Source organism: Elaeis guineensis, unplaced genomic scaffold, assembly GCF_000442705.2.
Source record: "Elaeis guineensis isolate ETL-2024a unplaced genomic scaffold, EG11 Super_Scaffold_1000045, whole genome shotgun sequence".
NCBI classification, from domain to species: Eukaryota; Viridiplantae; Streptophyta; class Magnoliopsida; order Arecales; family Arecaceae; genus Elaeis; species Elaeis guineensis.
Genome location: NW_027332425.1, coordinates 4,297,888 through 4,318,982, shown reverse-complemented (window position 1 = coordinate 4,318,982; position 21,095 = coordinate 4,297,888).

Genomic DNA, 21,095 nt, shown 5'->3' with positions numbered 1-21,095 from the left:
CTTGTGCGTGAGAAGGAAGTCCATATCCTTCTAAGAGAAAAAGAAAGAAAAGTGGGTGCAAGGTTTCCGGTGAGTTCCCTAGAGTTTTAGCCTGGGGTTCGGGAAGTGAGAAAGTGAGCTACGAGTGTCGTGAGCCCACAAAATCTCATGGAGATCTTCAAAATCCTCTCAAGCATGTCTGTTGATGATCTGAAGTATCTGAAGAATCGATAGACATCGATCGAAGGAGTTCGATCAGCATCGGCCGTCAAAAGGGCTCTACAATGAGGTAGCACTCGTGAGGAGTCGATCAGATCGAGAGCTTCATGTGGATGATCTGCAGAGGCCAGACATGCTGTGTGGCTATATCACGATGATCAGACTCTCTCGACGGTGGTCAGATTGCAGCGATCTACTACCCACACAAAGGTATTGTATTCTGAACACATTACAGTAAAGTGTTTACTGTTCGAATTTGAATTTTAAATTTAAATGAATGCATGCTATATATCATATTTAGATCTTAGTGTAGGATAAATTTATGTTAATTAATTAGATTAATTAATAATTTTTATTATAAAATAGTGATTTTGAAAAAATTTTGAAATTACCATTTTACCCCTGCACTAAATTTTCCCCACATATAGTATTAGAGTGGGTTCTTAGATATGATATATATATTTGCATGCATAGATTAAGTTGTAATCTAAAAGTTTAAATTTAAAATTTGAAATTTAAAATTTGAAATTTGAATTTTGAAAGTTGTTCGAAATTCAAAATTTAAAAATTTGAAATTCAAATTTTGAATTTTGAATTTTGAATTTTGAATTTTGAAATTTGAAATTCATAATTCAAAATTCAAAAATTTGAAATTCAAAATTTGAAATTTGAAATTTGGTTGAAATTTCAAATTTAAAATTTAAAATTTAAAATTCAAAATTTGAAATTCAAAAATTTGAAATTTGTTTGAAATTTGAAATTCAAAATTTAAAATTTGAAATTTAAAATTTAAAATTTAAATTTTAAAATTGGTATATTTAGATATACTTGATCCAAGTAGCAAGTAATCGAATTGGGTTGGTTGCCATGGCCGTCCGGTCATAGGAGAAAAGCAGGGTTTAAAGGCCCTCTCCTCCCATTCGATGGGGTCTCCTATGGCGGTAGGGGTGCCGCTGTAATTATATCCCATGCAGATGAAGCAATGAAAAAAATTAATTATAAATGTTTCATTGTGAAATTTATCATGAATGTGTTAGATTAGATCTAAAGGAATATTCATGATTTATTTTGATTGAGTTATTTTCTGTTATGTAATTAGCAATAGGATTATTATTTATGAAATGTGCTGATCTATTTGTGAAATGAGTCAACATATTTGGTGAACAGAAAATAAAACCTTTCAAATTTGAAAATTATTTTCAAAATGCCAAACCCTGACCCATCAGCCCAAATACTTAATTAAAAGAATTAAGTGTTGTCTAGTAGGTCTAGAATTGTGAATTAAGACCTAAGACAATTGCATAAACTTGTGGGTCAATGGGTTAGATGGATTAAGTCCATAATTGGGTTAGACCTAAGGTTAGCTTAAAGAAATGGACTAAATTAGAGTAATTGGTCAAATCTAATCAAAAGTTAAATTAGATTAGGTCAAGGATACTCTAGACTCAACTCCAATAGTTGTAGTTGAATGGGTCTATATCTTTAACTAGATCAAGATGGACTTAATTCATGGCTACGTAGTGGAACCCTATTTAATAAGTTGATCAAATTAAAACTAATGAACCAGTTGGTGTCTAAGGTAAGTTTGGCATTTTGACCAATGGTTTTTAAGTGGGAGCTACTCGCAGTGATTCGATCTCTGACGAGTTAATGGCTTATCCCCACCACTGATCTTACTTACCTGGCCAATCTAATGAGTTAGATTTTGATTAGATCACTTGGTGATTAGGGCTCACCCATGTAATTAGGTAAATCAGTTGACTGATTTAAGTGCTCCTAATGCCAGCTTTAATTAAATCTTTTTTTAATCTGACTTGGTGAAGTCAGTGAGAGGATTGAAATTGGTTGGATATTTTCTTCTCATCTATCCTTTAATAAAATCCACAAAAATTATTAGGTCCCTAAAAATGATTAAGTTATATTGATAACTAAGTCATAGCCTCCCATTAAGTGAGTGATAATGAGTCCATTAGTTTAATAATCATTGGAGGCCCAAAGGCCTGGTGCTCATTGACTAATGAAATTATCATTCGTAATATGATAATTTGGTTTGAGTCTTTCTGATGGTGGTCAGGTTGGCCGGTCAAAATCGGGCCTAATCATTTATTGGTCCGATTCACCAAATCAAATCATATTAATGGTTGGACCTAACCAGATCTTTTCAGTGGAGGCCAAAGCCTACTGATTAGGTTCTGGGGCAAAATCAATTACTATAAGTTGTTTAGAGAAACAACTGGTTATGAACCTACCCATAGATGCACATGGGTTGACCAACCAAAGTTGGGCTCGTGTGTAGTCTATGTGGATTCTAGTACCCACTAAAAAATTAAAGTAATTCCTCGAATTGGAGGTTGAGGCTACCAGTTCGTAAAAATACTGGGAGAAACTTTAGACTAAAGTCCAAGTCTTTAGTATTTATAATTTATGTACTAATAGAGGTCTGGTTTTCCTTTATGCAGCTATGGCCACTACCCTGTCCCTTCGATCATTATTAGATAATGACAAACTCATGGGACCTAATTTTGATAGCTGGTATCAAAAATTAAAAATCATCCTTGAGCATGAGCGGATCCTTTATGTAGTAACGGATCCGGCATCTGAGGAGCCAGCCCCGAACGTTAGAGGGACGGTCTGAGATACTTATCAGAAGTGGTTCAATGATCGCACCACCGTTCGGTGCATTATGCTGGCGGTAATGAATGATGAGTTCAGCCGCAGGTTCGAGAACGCCCAACCACAGGAGATGCTTCAAATGTTGAATGACCCCTTTGGCATGCCTGACGACGTTGAAAGGCACAAAACTAGTTGTGCCATTTTCAATGCTCGGATGAGGGATGGAGCCTCAGTCACTGATCATGTACTGTACATGATCGAAATGATTGAGCGCCTAAGTAAACTGGGCTTTCTCCTGCAAGAGCAGCTCGGTAAGGATGCGATCCTTAATTCTTTGCCCAAGTTCTTCCTCCCCTTCCTTACTCATTTTCGAATGACAAAGCCTGCAGTGAACTACCACAGTTTGTTGGGGTTGCTGCAGAACTTTGAGAAGGATCACCAGCTTCATAAGGAGTTGGTGAATGTTGTGGGAGGGTCTTCTTCTGGTCATCGACTTTTTAAGAAAGGGAAGAAGAAGAACAAGAAGAAGAAGAATAAGAAGGTGCAGCTGTATGCTGGGACGTCTGCACAGGGTCAGACCAAGAAGTGCAAGCCCGACCAGAGCCAAGTGGAGTGCTTCTTTTGCAAGAAGCAGGGGCACTGGAAGAGGAACTATCCTCTATACATTGCTTCCCTGGACCCGAACAGGCCAAAGAAGAAGCAAGGTACTTATATGATAACACCTTGCAACTTTTCTATTTGTGATACTTCTGCCTGGGTATTGGATACCAGAAGCCCTTATCATATTTGCAATTCGATGCAAGGTCTGCAGGTCAGTAGGAGATTTGATGAAGGCGAGAGATTCCTGAACGTTGAAAATAAAAGCAAAGTTCCAGTTCTAGCATTAGGAATCATAAACCTTGTAATCAATTCTCGAAACATAATTCTGAGTGAATGTCACTATTGTCCAAGCTTTTTATTAAATATTATTTTTGTAGGCCTTTTGGTCATGAACGGTTATCAATTTTTAATAAAAAGAAATGTTTGCAATATCATTTTGAATGGTGTTACAATATTTGTTGGACAACTTAATAATAGAATTTACTTTCTATCACAACCTGTTAATGTGGTTCAAACATCTGGTAAACGCCCTAGAATAGATAATATGTCAGAAGTCTACCTTAGGCACTGTAGGCTAGGTCATATCAATAAGAACAGGATAAACAGGTTGGCTCAAGAAGGAATTCTTGAAGTAGGTGATTGTGAATCACTTCCAACCTGTGAGTCCTATCTTCTTGATAAAATGACCAAATCACCTTTTACTGAAAAAGGTGAGTGAGCCAGTGAACTCTTGGATTTGGTATATTCTGATGTATGTGGACCTATGAGCTCAAGTGCAAAAGGTGGATATTTCTACTTCATAACCTTCACAGACGACCTATCAAGGTATGGGTATGTCTATTTAATGAAGCATAAATCGGAGTCATTTGAAATGTTCAAACTATTCTGAAATAAGGTAGAGAAATAAACTGGAAAGTGTATTAAAACTCTTCGATCTGATCGAGGAGGTAAATACCTTTTCAATAATTTTTTGACATATCTTGGGGAGAATGGGATTCTCTCTCAGTGGACTCCTCCTGGAACACCACAACATAATGGTGTATCTGAAAGGAGGAATCAGACCTTGTTGGACATGGTTCGATCCATAATGGGGTTTACTGGTCTGCCGATCTTCCTCTGGGGATATGTGCTCGAATTGACTTGTTACCTTCTAAATAGAGTTTCGAGTAAGTCTGTAACCAAAATGCCATATGAGATATGGATAGGATGTAAGCCAGTACTCTCGCACCTTAGGATTTGGAGGTATCTGGCTTATGTTAAACGTTTAATTATGGACAAGCTTGGACCTAGGTCTGACAAGTGTAATTTTATAGGGTACCCAAAAGAGACCAAAGGGTATTACTTCTACCTAGCTGATGAGCAAAAAGTGTTTGTCAGCCTTAAGGCAATCTTTTTGAAAAAGAAGTTCCTTGGTGAAGGGATTGTTGCCTCTAAGGTCGAACTTGACGAAGTTCGGCAGGTGAAAAAACCGACACAAGTTGCTGAACCTGAACCAGATTTGGTTAGATCAGATTCGAAGCCCATTGTTCAAGCACCCTTAAGGCGATCTGATAGAGTACCACGTCAACCGGACAGATACTATGGTTTCTTGGTCCGGGACGGCGATCCTATCGAACTTGATGAAAATGATGAGGATCCGATCACCTGCATGGATGCAATGCAGAGACCCGACTCTGAGAAATGGCTGGAGGCCATGAAATCCGAAATGGAGTCCATGAAGGTCAACGATGTGTGGACATTGGTTGGCCCACCCGAAGGAGTAAAACCCATAAGGTGTAAATGGGTCTTCAAGAGGAAGAGAGGTGCAAACGGAAAGGTGGAAACCTATAAAGTCCGTCTGGTTGCCAAGGGATATCGTCAACGTTATGGTATAGACTATGACGAGACATTTTCTCCTATGGCAATGCTCAAATCCATTCGGATTATGCTTGCGATAGCTGCCCATCTGGACTATGAAATCTGGCAGATGGATGTGAAGACAGCTTTTCTAAACGGAGAGCTGGATGAAGAGGTGTATATGATACAACCTGAAGGATTCACATCCACAGATGAGTCTAAGGTGTGCAGGCTACAGAGGTCCATTTATGGACTTAAGCAGGCATCACGGAGTTGGAACATACGTTTTGATAAGACGATCAAGACATATGGCTTCGTTAAGAACGAAGAAGAGCCATGCATTTATAAGTGGGCTAATGGTCTAGTAGTAGTATTTCTTATATTGTATGTGGATGACATTCTCTTAATCAGGAATGATATCCCTGCATTACAGGGAATAAAGATTTGGCTGTCGTCATAGTTCTCCATGAAGGATCTGGGAGAAGCTTCCTACATCCTAGGGATGAGGATCTATAGGGATAGATCTAAAAGGTTGCTTGGTTTATCTCAGTCCACGTACATTGATACTATGCTGAAGAGGTTCAGCATGGAGAATTTCAAAAAAGGCTATCTTCCGATAGGCCATAGAATTTCTCTCTCGAAGAGGGATTGTCCGACAACACCTCAAGAGAGAGTGTATGGGTAGGATTCCATATGCTTCGGCATTGGGATCTATCATATACGCCATGACATGTACACGACCAGATGTGACATACTCACTAGGGATAGTGAGTAGATACCAATTTGATCCAGGGGAGAATCACTGGAAGGTTGTTAAAACCATCCTGAAGTATTTAAGAAATACTAAGGACCAGTGGCTTGTTTATGGTGAATCAAATTTGAGACTTATAGGGTTTACAGACTCTAGTTTCCAGTCTGATCATGATGACAGCAAAAGTGTGTCGGGATTTATTTTACCCTTAATGGTGGGACTATCTGCTGAAAAAGTTCCAAGCAGCACACAATGGCTGATTCAGTTTGCGAGACGAAGTATGTCGCTGCATCAAATGCTGCCAAAGAAGCAGTGTTGCTGAGAAAATTCATCACCGAGCTCGGAGTAGCACCCTCCCTTATTGGTCCAGTTCTACTCTACATGGCAGCTCTGGAGCCATTGCTCAGGTGAAGGAACCAAAGGCACACCAGCGGACGAAGCATATTCTGTGCCGCTACCATCTCATCCGGGAAATTTTGGATCAAGGTGACATCGATCTTCAGAAGATCAACGGGAAGGAGAACTTGGCTGACCCATTCACTAAAGCCATTACGGTGAAGGAGTTCGACAACTACAAGTCGAAGATGGGTATTAGATACTGCACCGATTGACTTTAGGCCAAGTGAGAGATTGTTGGGAATAGTGTCCCAAAGCCAATCGTCAGCCTGTTGACGGTTGTGCTCATTTTTATATTTGTACATGAATTATGAATTAATAAAAATTATTTTGGTATTTTTTATCACAAAATATTTCGTCTTCTAATGAACTCCTATGTTGTGGTGAAGTCCTTAGGACTATTTAGACTCGACAAAGGAGGATTTGTCATTTAGTCCTTAAATCTGTTCGCGACCAAATGATACATTGTTACCAAGGATGATAACATTTATCAAGCATAGGTCGTTGTGTGCCTATAGGTTGGTTGTCCTCTTAACCAATGAGTGTGGAGACACTGGTATGGCATACAGGTGAGATGTAAGGGTACATCTGCACTGAACGTGACCGACTCCGGAGCTATTTCTGCTGTCAAGATTTACTTCGATGGAATATGGGTATAAATATCCCTCCGACCTGAGACTACCACGGTGACTTGCAAGCAACTCACTACACTTAGGCACTGGACTACCTGAATTTTTAATTCAGTGACGGAAGGCTGCTGAGTGTAGTCAAGTACTTGACTTGTCGGTGTGTGTGTCAAGATGGGATTGACCACTCCAGTTTAGGAGCTATGTACAGTCGTGTTTTAATTTAGCAAAATCTTGGCCAGGGTAGTCCTTGTGAGGAGTCACGGGACTATTTGAGTTGAGCACGATTCGGATGATCTGATCAGGGTTGACAGTTTAACCCTGAGTCGTCCTAAACACAGGGGTCAAAAGGATGAATTATACAGTAACCATATTCATGTAGGTTCTGAGTGTTGCGATTGTGACTCTTCGACCTATCCGGATGTTGGGTACCATTGCTAGATGGTCACTTCAATTAGTACAGGAATTGGTTCCTATGCTACTGGCTTAGGTTTGAACCTGCGGGGTCACGCACATTAGAGGTTCCTATCTGATCTGATGGGAGAACTTATATTTTTCTTCGAACTCTAAATCAAACAAACAAAGAAAGAAATCTCCATCACTCAAACCAAATATACAAGAGAACTACTCAAAAGATTTGGAATGGAGGGTTCCAAAGCAATAGTTACACCTATGAGCCCATCATGTAAGCTTGACAAGGACGAAGGAGGTAAAAATATAGATTTAAAATTCTACAGAGGCATGATTGGTTCTCTACTGTATTTAACTGCTAGTAGACCAGATATTATATTTAGTGTTTGTCTTTGTGCTCGCTTTCAATCAAATCCAAAAGAATCACATTTAAATACTGTTAAAAGAATCCTTAGATACTTAAATGGTACACAAACTCTAGAACTATGGCATTCTAAGGACTCATTAATTGACTTAATAGGTTATTCAGATACAGATTTTACTAGATGTAGATTAGATAGAAAAAGTACTAGCGGAACTTGTCAATTTCTTGGAGTTAACTTAATTTCTTGATTTAGCAAGAAACAAAACTCAATAGCACTGTCTACGGCTGAGGTCGAGTACATTGCAATCGAAAGTTGTTGTGCTTAAATCCTATGGATTAAGCAACAACTTGAGGACTTTGGCATCAAACTCAATGAAACTCCCATAAGATGTGATAACACTAGTGCTATAAACCTAACTAAAATCCAATTCAGCATTCTAAATCAAAATATATTGAGATAAGATATCATTTTATAAGAGAACATGTCCAAAATAAAGATATAATTCTTGATTATGTTTGTACTGAAAAATAATTGGCTGACATCTTTACCAAGGCCTTAAGTGAAGATAGATTCTGTGAAATTAGGAGAGAATTAGGAATCCTTGATCCATCAGCTTAAGTATCTCTTTGATTCCAAATTTTTAATGCCAAAAATTTATTGAACCAATTTTTGAGAGCTCAATTTTCTTTTTGTTTTGAGCTCAAAAGCTCAAATTATCATTCACATGATCAATATTTGGATAAACATCTTTCTCCTGAAGTTTCAATTTTTTTCAAAACTGTTTCATCATTTTTCTGAATTTTCCTGTACCATGAGTCGACCCCTAGGGTTGACCCTAGGGCAAACTTGTAATTATGTCAAAACCCTTCGGACGCTCTCTTTTTGTTGGGAATTTCTCCTAGAGCCGACCCAACTCTCAACCTTCTTCCTCCCTCCGAACCTAAGGCTCTCCATCTCTTCTCCCTCAAACCTAGATTACTCTCAAATCTCTTCTCCCACTCATTTTCATCTTTCAAATCGACCATTTAGGAACGAAGTTCCTCTTCTCTTCCCTCCTCATTTGGGATGGTTCGAGCTTGCCCTAGACTCTATCCGTCTTCACCAAATCGACACATCACCTCTCTAAAATCTTTGCCTTTTCATTAGAATCTTTTCTTCTCTCCCTCATATTTAGTCTCCAAAGCTCCGTGCAAGTCCTTCTTGTGCAAATGGCTCCCAAGATGAAGCTTCCACAGAGGAGAAAATCTATTCACGGGTTGGAAGAGAGTGTGTGCAGAAAGAGATTAGCAGCCGAACCCTCTCCTGCTTCAATCCCTGCTCCAGATCCTACTTTAGCTTCAACTCAGTCTCCAATCAGCCTAGGCAAGGTACCCCTCTCTGATAGGAAAGTAGAACCCGAAAAAAATATTGATTTCAAGTTTTTTGAAAAAGAAGGGTTCACTATTGGATCAAAGATCAAGGACCAAGGATGAAAATTTTACTGCTCTTTAAAAGAAAATATATATGTTGATCTAGTCAAAGAATTTTACCTAAATTTGGGGTATAGCAATGAAACAGTGAAATCCACAGTAAAGGGTGTAGATATTAGCCTAGATCCAGTGCTTTTGGGATAGATCCTACATTTATCTTGTGAAGGGTATACCAACATGGAACTCCCTATTAAAGAAGAAGGAATCAATGTTATCTTAGAGAGAACCTTTACTGGAAGTCTGAATAAATTAGAGGCAAAGATTCTTTCTATTGAGATGAGGCTGTTACATCACATTGTAACCAAATTATTCTTCCCTAGAAGTGGTAGACATGATATTCTTTCTGGTAGGAACATCTGTATTATGTACCATGTGATCACACAAACCCTCCTGAACCTCCCTGCATTAATGTTTGAGGCCATGAGAGAGACCTTGAACAGGTCCAAGGCACACTTGCCTTTTGGTATGGCTCTCACCTTAGTTTTTAGGAGGTTCAGAGTTAGTTTTGAGGGGAAGTCAGAGAGCAGGGCACATCCTTCAGAGCTCAGATTGGTAGATGATCAGATTGAGATGATGTCCCAATGTGTAGCCTCCATTCTATCTCAGCAGTTTGGCACTTCAGTCTTTGCACAGGATTCGACATCTCAGGATGTATCTGATCAGACTCTGATCCCTCATATTTCTTCAGTTTTTCAGATGCTTACTGCTCAGTCAGTACGTATTGAGCAGCTTGAGGGATATATTTTGAGATTGATAGGCAGAGTACTAGACTTGCAGGGGCAAGTGTTAGCTTTAGCCCATCTCCAGCCGTATGAGGACATCACAGAGGTCTCAGACCTATCTGCAGAGGCGGCTAGCTTCGAGGAGTTTTAGAGAGTGGTTTTGACTTCTTGAGGAGAGAGATCAGGGGCTCCAGTGAGAATGCTTCTACTCAGTTCAGTGCCCTGATGCAGTCTGTATCGAGAGCCTTGGATCTTTTGGACACTATCAAACTTTCTCTTATTGCACAGTTCGTAGCTTCTCAGGCTCCAGGATCCTCTCACCCCTCTACTCGTGCTGGTACCTCTATCCATGGTCGAGGCAGACGTGGTCGAGGTCGTGCTCGTGGACGTGATCCTACATCTCCTTACCCCATCTTTGATTCTTCAGACACTGATCCATCCAGCCATGACATCTATTAGATCTAGATTAGTTAGACTTCTAAGTCTAGGATCTATCTTTTGGCCTTTGTACTTTGTTAGCTGATTGACTCTTGGATAGTTTCTATCCATGACTTTTGTATTAACTCATATATATTGAAACATCTATGTATTCATTCACTTTTTGAATATATATATATATATGTTTTGACTTTCAGTGAATGTTTATGATTGGAATCAAATCAAATTAAATCATTTTTGTGCTATGAAATACTATGAATTGCAATATCTTTTAGATGAGCAAATTGGTATATCATTTATATTTGCTATAATGAGGGAGAGTTGAGAAATAAGTAATTAATGAGGGGGAGTAAAGAAGTAAAATATGGTATCAAAAAGGGAAAGAATTGAAGAAGTAAAAAAAAATATCCTTTTTGTCATCTTTCTTTTCTTTTCTCTATCCTTAAAATCCCTTACGATCTTAATTGATGCTATCAAAAAGGGGGAGTAAAGAAAATTTATCCTTTCAAGATCTCTTAAAAGGAGAAGTAGAGAATCTTATTTGATGCTATCAAAAAGGGGGAGTAAAAAATCAAAATCAAATTTGAGCAATAAGCAATAAAGCAATGAGCAATAAATGAGCAATAAGCAATAAAGAAATGAGCAATAAGTAATAAAAAATTAGTAATATGCAAAATTATTAAGCAAATATGTCAAAGAACCAAAATTGTCAACTCTTTTTTTATCTAATTTTCAAAGCAAATGAACTTATAAGCAAATTTCAAATTGATCTTCAAACTGCTTATGATGCATTTCGTTCAAATACTTGGCTATGATATTGAAGTGATGCATCTTCATAAATTTAAAATTCATGTTCAATGCTTTACATATGCTTTTGCTCAAGTATTTTGTCATCATCAAAAAGGGAGAGATTGTTGCTCCTTGAATTAATTTTGATGATTACAAAGCATTTGAGGGGGTTACTAATGATTTTGGCTTGAAAAAAGATTTATTATATTTCAGGGGCAAAATCATAATTTTATCAAGTTCTGATTCGGAAGCCTCAAGAGCAAGAGCAGAAGATTTTTAATCTATTGGAGGTAATTTTAATATTTTTGGATGTATATTTTGAAAGAAAATCATGTTTATATATTTGAGTCGACCCCATGAGTCGACTCATGGCAAAAGAGGCTGAACGGCATGCTAAATTTTTGACTGGCACACCCTATGAGTCGACTCCTGTGCATGAGTTGACCCTATGAGTCGACCTCTGCAGCAGTGCAGGCCAAACTTACAGAACAGTCATTTTCTGTTCTGTGCCACAAAGGTCGATCCCATGAGTCGACCCCTGTGCATGAGTCGACCCTATGAGTCAACCTCTACTGTAGTATAAGCCAAATTTACAGAAGTCATTTTCTGTTTTGTGCCACGAAAGTCGACTCATGTGCATGAGTCGACTCATGTGCATGAGTCGACCGTATGAGTCGACCCCTGCGACGGAAAAACTCCACAACAGCTAATTTTTTGCTCGTTCTGGCTACATTTAATGCCCATTAATGGGCTCTAACGACTCTATTTTAGCCCAGATTACTCTCTACCATCATTTAAAGTTATAAAAGGCACTTAAAGGAGGGAATCAATAACAAGAGAGAGGATTTGAAATGGATTCTTCAAGCATGCATTTCAGCCCTAACAAAAGAGTCCTCTTGAAGTTAAAGAAGCTTTTATTTCAAGTTCACCAACCCCTCAAGAGCTCACTCAAGTCTTCAATCACCTTGAAAAAAAATAGAAGAGCTTGCTTCTTATTGTGTAAAGTATATTTAAAGTTTTATTCGCTCATTAAAGGAGCTACATCTGTATTTCTGTGCAATTAACTGTCATACTTCTTTTGAGTTATTATTTTTGTTTTGGAAGGGTTCCAAAATGTAAAAAGGTTGATCCGAATCTTGAATCAGATTATATTAGGTTGGTTTGTATCCAAAAAATAAGTGTTCTAGCTTGGAATAGCTAGAGTCAGGGGTTCCGATGGTGTATTCGATTTGAATACAGATTAGTGGATTTGAATTTTCAAGTAGGAGCTTGGAGAGTGGATGTAGGTGCAAGGTTGGCACCGAATCACTATAAATCTTTTTATTTATGTCATGCTTACTTGATCTTCTTTTAAATTTTCTTATCTTCTTGCATTCTTGCATCCAACTTCTACACCTTGCATAAATTTTACTCTCCATATTTATCTTGCTCATTGTTAAATAATCCTCATAGTTGTAAGTTAATTTTAAATTTTTAAAAACTCAATTCACCCCCCCCTCTTGAGTTGCATAGCTGAGTAATACGACTTAACTAAAATACTATAGTTTGTTGTGCTATCTACAAGGCCATAAGTATTTTAGAGACAAAAGTTATGTTGAGAGTTGCATGAGATGCAATTGGTAAAGAGTTACTTATCCTTGAACTCATAGGTGCTTGTTATGCTATCCACAAGATTTTGTTATGAGAAATTGGGATCTCAACCCCACTAAGGAACTAGATGATAGGTTTTCTCAATTTCGTACTTGAGGGCTATGAAATTGGCTAAAATAATGAGAGACATAATTAGATAAAAATCTCATCTAAATTATGCATGTTATCATGAGTAATTTTTGAATGTTCTTATATATACTTTTGCATCTTCACTATCACTGCATAGGATATTTTTTTAAAATTGATCGAATATCATAGAATGGTTGAAGAATCTGAGAATAGTTTTCTTATAGGAGATAGTCTCCTATTCTCTTAATTTTGATTTGATCGGAGTTGATATTATATAGAAGAAAATACCGTATATAAGATATGATGAGATGATAGTATGACTGTCATATGTATCCTGATTAACTTAATCATGTAATTAAGTCAATATCATGGATAGTGAGTTAATCTAGGATATAATCTTTCTAACACTCTTAAGTTCCTTCTTTAATATCTTCTAGGAAAAGAAGGCAAAGAGTGTCTTCACTAAGGGTATCTAATATCATTACAACAATGATGAAATTAATTGCAAGGTTGTCGTGCAAATGTGAAGCAGTAGCAGAATGCAAAAGTTGTATTTGCTAATGATTAGTATATGATATAAACTAATTATCATTGAGTGTTTTAACTTTAAAATTTTGGATATGTGATACCTTATATAGGTTCCTCTTAGGCAAAGTGTTGTTGGACCTATAAAGCTAAAATGAGGCGACTACTTGCCTTTTGGCACTGATGGATAGTCCATTCATACTCAGGCTATAGGAACCTATATAACCTTCTAGTAAGATTTAGAAATTAGTAGATCATTGTAATATATCTAAATTTATCAGAAATATTATTTCAAATCTTTGCTATTGTAGCATGGTTTTGAATTTAATGTAAAGAGTAAAAGTTACTCTCATTCTGATAAATTTTAGGACTATGGTCTTATGTTTCTGTCACTCAATGATGTTGTTCTTCTTGTTGATGGAAACAAGTAATGAATATGTGCTGGTCACATTTCTCTGGTATTGTCAAGTTGGCCATTTTTGTGAGTCAAAAATAAACAAGTAATACAAAGAAGAGTTCTTTGTCTGTATGATTTTGAATCATATAAAACTTATAAATCTTGTCTTATAGATAAAATGATCAAGATCTTATTTACTGAACACGAAAAAAGATGTGAGTAAATTATTAGGTCTTGAACATATGGATGTTTGAAGATTAATAATATCTCAACTCAGAGATGGACACTTCATATGAGATATGGTGTGTTCCTTAAATTTGCTTCACAAACCATATTATCTCATTCTAAAGAGATGTTCTAGAAGTTGCTGTATATGTTTTGAATTAGATATCATAACAATCTGTTACTAGCACTCCATATAAGATATGGAGAAAGGGCAAAAGGCAGGTTGTCCAACTTATGTGAAAAGAGTTGATGTACAGAAGTTTTGTGCTAGATCAGATTTTGCATATATTTATAGGTTATCCTAAAGAATAGTATGAGATACTATTTCTACCACTCTACTAGATAAAAGGTGTTTTGTCAGTAGGTATGCCACCTTTTAGGAAAAAAAAAATTTTAAGAAGGAGACAGTGGGAGGATAATGGAACGTGAGAAGTTTAAGACCTATGAACTATACTATCATAACCTGTGAAATATCCACGAGTTGATTCTCAACCAGATATGCTTATTGATGAAGTACAATCATGACACACACCTCTTCATCGAAGGTCAATTTAAGGATAAATATAAGTTTATCATTGAGAATGACACTACATCATACATTATTGTGAATAATATTTTCTTGACCTATTTGAAAATCATCATGAGTAGAGACTCTGACAGTTGGTCTGAAATCATGACATTCGAAATGAACTCTTCATACATCAAGCAAATATAGACTATGGTTGAAGCACCTATGGGTATGACCGAACAGGTTGCTATCAGGGATGTCTATCTGGATTTTTGCTATTACCACACACCATCTAGAGAGTTTGTTTTCAGTGAGAGGACAAATGCATTTATAGATTCAAGCAGGTATTGAGGAGATGGTACTTTTATTTTTGATGAGATAGTCAAAATATTTAACTTTATCAAAATATAGATGAACCATGTGTGTGAACAAGAAGACAAGTGAGAGTCCCACTAACTTCTTGGTTATGTATGTGGGTGACATATAGCATATTGGGAAGGTAGTCTCGATATTGCACTCGGTCAATGACATGCTTATCACGAAAGTTTTCATGAAAAAAGACTTGAGTTAAGCATCCAATATTTTTGGTATCTATAGGGATAGATGTAAATGGATGCTTGGCTTGTCCCAGTCTAGGTACATAGATTTTATGTTGAAGCAGTTCAATATGAATGGGTGTAAAAGAGTTTACTTACCCATATATTCAATGTACCAAGCCTGATGTGATTTATGCTTTGTGTATAATCATTGATTTTAGGCAGATCCATGATAAGATTTTTTTAAAATTGTGAAAAGTATTCTCAAAGTACTTGAGAAGTACTAGAGCAGCAGTGAATTGGAAGAGTTTCAAACAGCAAACTGTATTTGACTCAGTTAATTATTGTTAGTAAAGATAGCTAAGGAAAGTCGCCAGATGAAATGGTTCATCACTGAGTTGGGTGTAGTCTCACCAGGTACCCATGCACATCCTAGGCACTTTCACCTCATTCATGATTTGATCATAAAATAAGTTAATATTAAGAACATCATAATGGACCAATTCATTATATCTTTACACAGTAGCAGTGTGATCGCCACCTTGATTGCATGGATATCAGGTACAGGGATGATTAACATTAGTGCAAGTGAAAAATTGAAAGAATAGTACCCTACAAGCCAATCGCATGGAGATGCGATAGAGACTTTCTTGTGTTATCTTTCTGCTCATTTGCATGATATTAATTATTTTATTCAAAAAATATTATATTTTATCATATACTGCATCATATTTTATATGATTATGATAAATTCCATAGATTAGGATAATGATTTTAGGACCATGATGAGATCATATCAGTGAGATCTAAAATCTTGATAGCCCCAATATAAAAAATTTTCAGTCATTGGATCATCGAGTCGAAGATCGATGATACTGATAAGACTAGTACATCCTATATATGCTCGATGGAGAGGGTGGTTGATCTCACAATCACTTGTATGGTAATGCTAATATAGGGATTTAGGTGCTCATTAGAGAATGAGTTCACTCAACTAACCATAGAAAGAACATTTGATGGAGCTTTACAATATGTCGACAGATGATTATCCAGTGGGAGTACTGCATCTGATCCTTTGATCGGAGATTACTATGGTACCTTATGTATATGAATCCTTACTTTGATTTATTTTCTAGCATACCACTTTGAGATATGTGTGGGATATTTTGGGTATGATGAAGTATGCATGGAGGTTATGAGTGGTCAACAAAGAATCGATCACTCTTTGTAGGAGGAGAGAACATTCTATGTAATCTTATAGGATGACAACTTTGAGAGTCTCTAACCAGAGTAGGGATGAATACTAAAAAAATTTTTACTGGTTCATCAATCGAGTCATTATCATCAGATTGAGATACATATGGATAGGTATTTGGGTTTGATATATTTTCATACCCATGGCCTTTTCGGGATGTTGTATGATCGAAGGATTGAATTACACGGTAACTCACCATGGAAGGATATTTTTGATATTTTTATCAAATTTTAAATCTTTTGGATAGTCATGACACATTGTTAGATGTTAATCTTGACTTGTGGACTCATCAGAATTAAAAGAGTTTAATTCAAGAATCAATTAGGAAGAGTTCTAGTTGATTGGAACTCTTAAGCTGATCTAATCCAATCAGATTAGGATTACATCGAGAGTTTGGATCTACTGCTGGCTAGATTTGAAACTCAATGGATCACACACAATAGAGATTTGGTCATGGTCCAATCTATTTGGATTTATTGTAAATCCAATGGTTAATTAAATTGCTAGCACATGAATTAACCTAAGTTTCCAATTGGATTCAGTGCAAAGGTATTTGTGCTAACCTAAGCTTGTTGCCTTGACTTAATGTGATTGGATTTGAACCATCTAATTTATTAGTTAGTTTATCTAGATTTTATGAAAGAGTTCCATGTGAATCAGCCTTCTCCATGCCATATCCACATGCAAGAAAATAAATGACACCCATTTATTTTTGGCATTAAGAGAAGAAGTCCTTCACACTTACTTCTCTTAAATTTCTTTTCAAGTTCCACGTGTTTTCCTTTATTCCTCATATCATGAGATGGCACTTGGGATATAAGGCATGGAAGAGGAGGAGTCCTTCTCTTGGAAGGAAATTGAATGCCACAAATTAAATGGACACCACATATATACATTGTATATGGAAGAGTCTTAATTATTAAGGACTTTTAATTTTCTTACACACTCCCTTAATTCCACGCTCTATAAGATGGCATCCAAATTTTTCTTAGCAGAGAAAAAATCCTTTTGCTTGTAAATCACTTCCTATTCCACACCTTGATGCTTTGGATTACACGTTAAAAATTAATTTTGTGTGTGTAAGGATGTGGGACCCCAAGAGTTGGCACCTCTTGGAAAAATATGTGGTGCCACTTCATACCTTATATAAGGGGCATCCATCCCATATGGCATAAAATTCATCCCAAGAGTGGTTTAGGCATGAGATTAGAAGAGGATAAGTCAAAATAAATCTGAAGTGAAAAAGAAAAGAAAAAAAAAAATAGAAAGGAAGGAAAAAGAGAAAATAGAAAGCATGAGATGCTTGTCCAAAAATCAAATTGTTCATGTGTTGAACATAAAATCTGATTTGTATGTAGTGAGATCTTTTAAGGACAGGTTCCTAAAGAGATTCTAGTGGAGGTCATGAAAGCACACAAATGGTGGTGCATCTTGTTCTTACGAAGGATGATCAGTAGCGTACTTAGGAAGAAGGTTGCAGCACCATATCAAATTTGGAAGGGCCCTGATCAAACCCATATGAATCATTATTAGAGAGCTTCTACTTTGGAGTCTCATGGAGGTCTCAAGATTATCAGTTCATGATCTTTATGATGGTATATGACTTCTGATCTTCTCTTGTTATGTATGCTTATGATATTTGGTTGCAATCATCAAGGTATTCCTAGGACTTTTGTGTTCTGGTAGTCTAGTTTAGATGCTGAACTTATTTTTAATTATTGAATGTAAGTAAAAATTTTTAAAATTTATATTCTGCTGCATTATCAAAACCCAACAGACTGGGCATAAGCCGGTGCTATCACACCTTAAGGTCTGGGGGTGTCCACCTTATGTCAAGCGTTTAAAGACAGATAAGCTTGGGCTGAAGTTCGACAGATACTTGTTCGTAGGGTGTCCAAAGAAAACTAAAGGGTACTACTTCTACCTCACTGCAGAGTAAAAGGTTTTATTAGCAGTCGGACAGTCTTTTTGAAAAAAAAGTTCCTTGGTGAAGGAACTAATGCCTGTAAAATTAAACTTGATGAAGTTCATGAGGTGGAAGGACTGACATATACAGAATTGGATTTGATTGGTGAATCAAATCAGAGTCAGTAGAGGTGCCATTAAGGAGATCTGGTAGAGTACCACGTCAGTCAGATAGATACTACAGTTTTTTGATCCAAGATAATGATCCCATCAATCTTGATGAGAACGATGAGGATCCGATCATCTATTTGGAGGCCATGCAAAGGCTCAACTTTCAGAAATGGCTAGAGGACATGAAGTCTGAGATGGAGTCCATGGAGATCAATAGTGTATGGATACTAGTTGATCTACCTGAAGGGATAAAACCCATAGGGGATAAATAGATTTTTAAGAGAAAAAGAAGAACAGATAGGAAGATAGAGACCTCTAAAGTCCGTCTAGTTGCCAAGGTTTACTATCCACATTATTGTATTGACTATGATGAGACGTTCTCTCCTGTGGCAATGCTCAAGTCCATCCGATTATACTTGCTATCACTACATACTTAGATTATGAGATCTGACAAATGGATGTCAAAACTACTTTTCTTAATAGGAAGCTGTAAGAAGAGGTGTATATGATACAATCTGAAGGGTTCACATTCACAGATGAATCGAAAGTATACAAACTAAAAAGGTTTATTTATGGACTTAAGCAGGTGTCTAGGAGTTGGAACATGCATTTTGACAAAGTGATCAAAATGTATGACTTCATTAGGAATGAAAAAGAGCCTTGCATCTATAAGTGAGCTTCTGATTCTGTAATCATCTTCCTTGTGCTATATGTGAATGACATACTATTACTAGAAAATGACATTCCGGCTTTATAGAGTGTGAAGCTATAGTTATCATCATAGTTCTCTATGAAAAGCTTGGGAGAAGATCCTATATTCTTGGGATGAAGATCTATAAGGATAGATCTAGAAGGTTGCTTAGATTATCCCAATCTACGTACATTGATACTTTGTTGAAGTGGTTCAACATAGATAATTTCAAAAAAAAGCTATCTTCCAATAGGCCATGAGATTATTCTTTTCAAAAAGATTGTCTGACAACTCTGAGGAGAGAGAATACATGAGTAGAATACTATATATTTTGATAGTAAGATCTATCATGTATGCTATGATATGTACGAGGTCGGATGTGGCCTATTCACTAGGGATAGTGAGTAGATACCAGTCTGATCGGGGTGAGAAGCATTAGAAGATTGTGAAACTAATTCTTAAGTATTTAAGAAATACTAAAAATCAAGGCTTATCTATGGAGATATCGACCTGAAACTTATGGGATATACTGATTTCAATTTTCAGTCAGATTATGATAACAGCAGAAGCATGTCGGGCTATGTATTTACTCTGAATGGAGGAGTTGTTTGCTGGAAGAGTTTTAAGCAACATACTGTGGCGATACTGCATATGCAGCAGAATACATTACTGCATCGGATGCTGCAAAGGAGGCGGTGTAGATGCAGAAGTTCATCAACGAGCTGGGAGTTACACCTTCCATTGATGGTTCTATCCTGTTGTACTATGACAACTCCAGTGCCATAGCTCAGGCAAAGAATCTAAGTCGCACCATCGCATCAAGATTGTTCTGTACTGCTATCACCTGATGTGAGAGATCATCAACCGAGGTGATGTCGACCTTCAGAAGATCGATAAAAAGGAGAATCTAGCAGATCCCTTCACTAAAGCTCTTGGGATCAAAGAGTTCGACGATTTCAAATGAAAGATGGGTATAAGATACTATCCCAATTGGCTTTAGTCCAGATGAGAGTTGTTGAGAATTGTATCCTAAAATTAATCGTTTGACGATTGTGTTCATTTTTATATATGAATTATTGATTATTGAATAAAAATTATTCTGATATTTTTTATCATAAAATGACATCTTTCTTGAACTCTTGTACTGTGATGAAGTCCTTAGAACTATGCTAGTATACAATAAAGAGAGGATTTATCGTATAGTTCTTAAACATATTCGCAACCAAATGATATGTCATTATAGAATGATGATGTTTATCGAGTGGAGGTCGTTGTGGGCCATATGGGTTGGTTGTCCTCTTAACCAAGGAGTGTGGTGACACTGGTATGGCATACAGGTGAGATATAGGAGTACATCATCACTAAACAAGTGACTCACCTGCTGAGCATTTTGCTGTCGAAAGTTGCTGTGAAGCACATGGGTATAAGTATTCTTCAGACCTGAGATCACTATAGTGACTTGCAAGTAACTCACTGTGCTTTGGTGCAGACTATCTGAATTTCTAATGCAGTGACAGAAAGCTACTGGGTACAGTCAAGTACTTGTGAAGTCTGTATATGGATCAAGATGGATTGATCCCTCTGAATTATTAGAATTGATGTATCACTATATTTTAATTTAGTAAAGCTTTGGCTAGGGTAATCCATAAGATGGATTTGAAAGATTTAAATGCAATATAGATGAAGCAATCTTGGTTGATAGTTAATCTAAGACCATCCTAGAGCATCCAGGGTCAAAAGGATGAATTATACGATAACCATATGTATGGATTTTGAAATAGTCTTTTACGATAATTCAATCTATCTAGATATCAAAAATCATTGCTAGATGGTATCTCGATTAGTGCAGGAATTGATTCCTGTGCTATCGACTTAGTGTTTGAACCTATGGAGTCATGCACACAAGTCAGACAAAATAGAAAAGAATTGACTTATGTTTATATATTCAA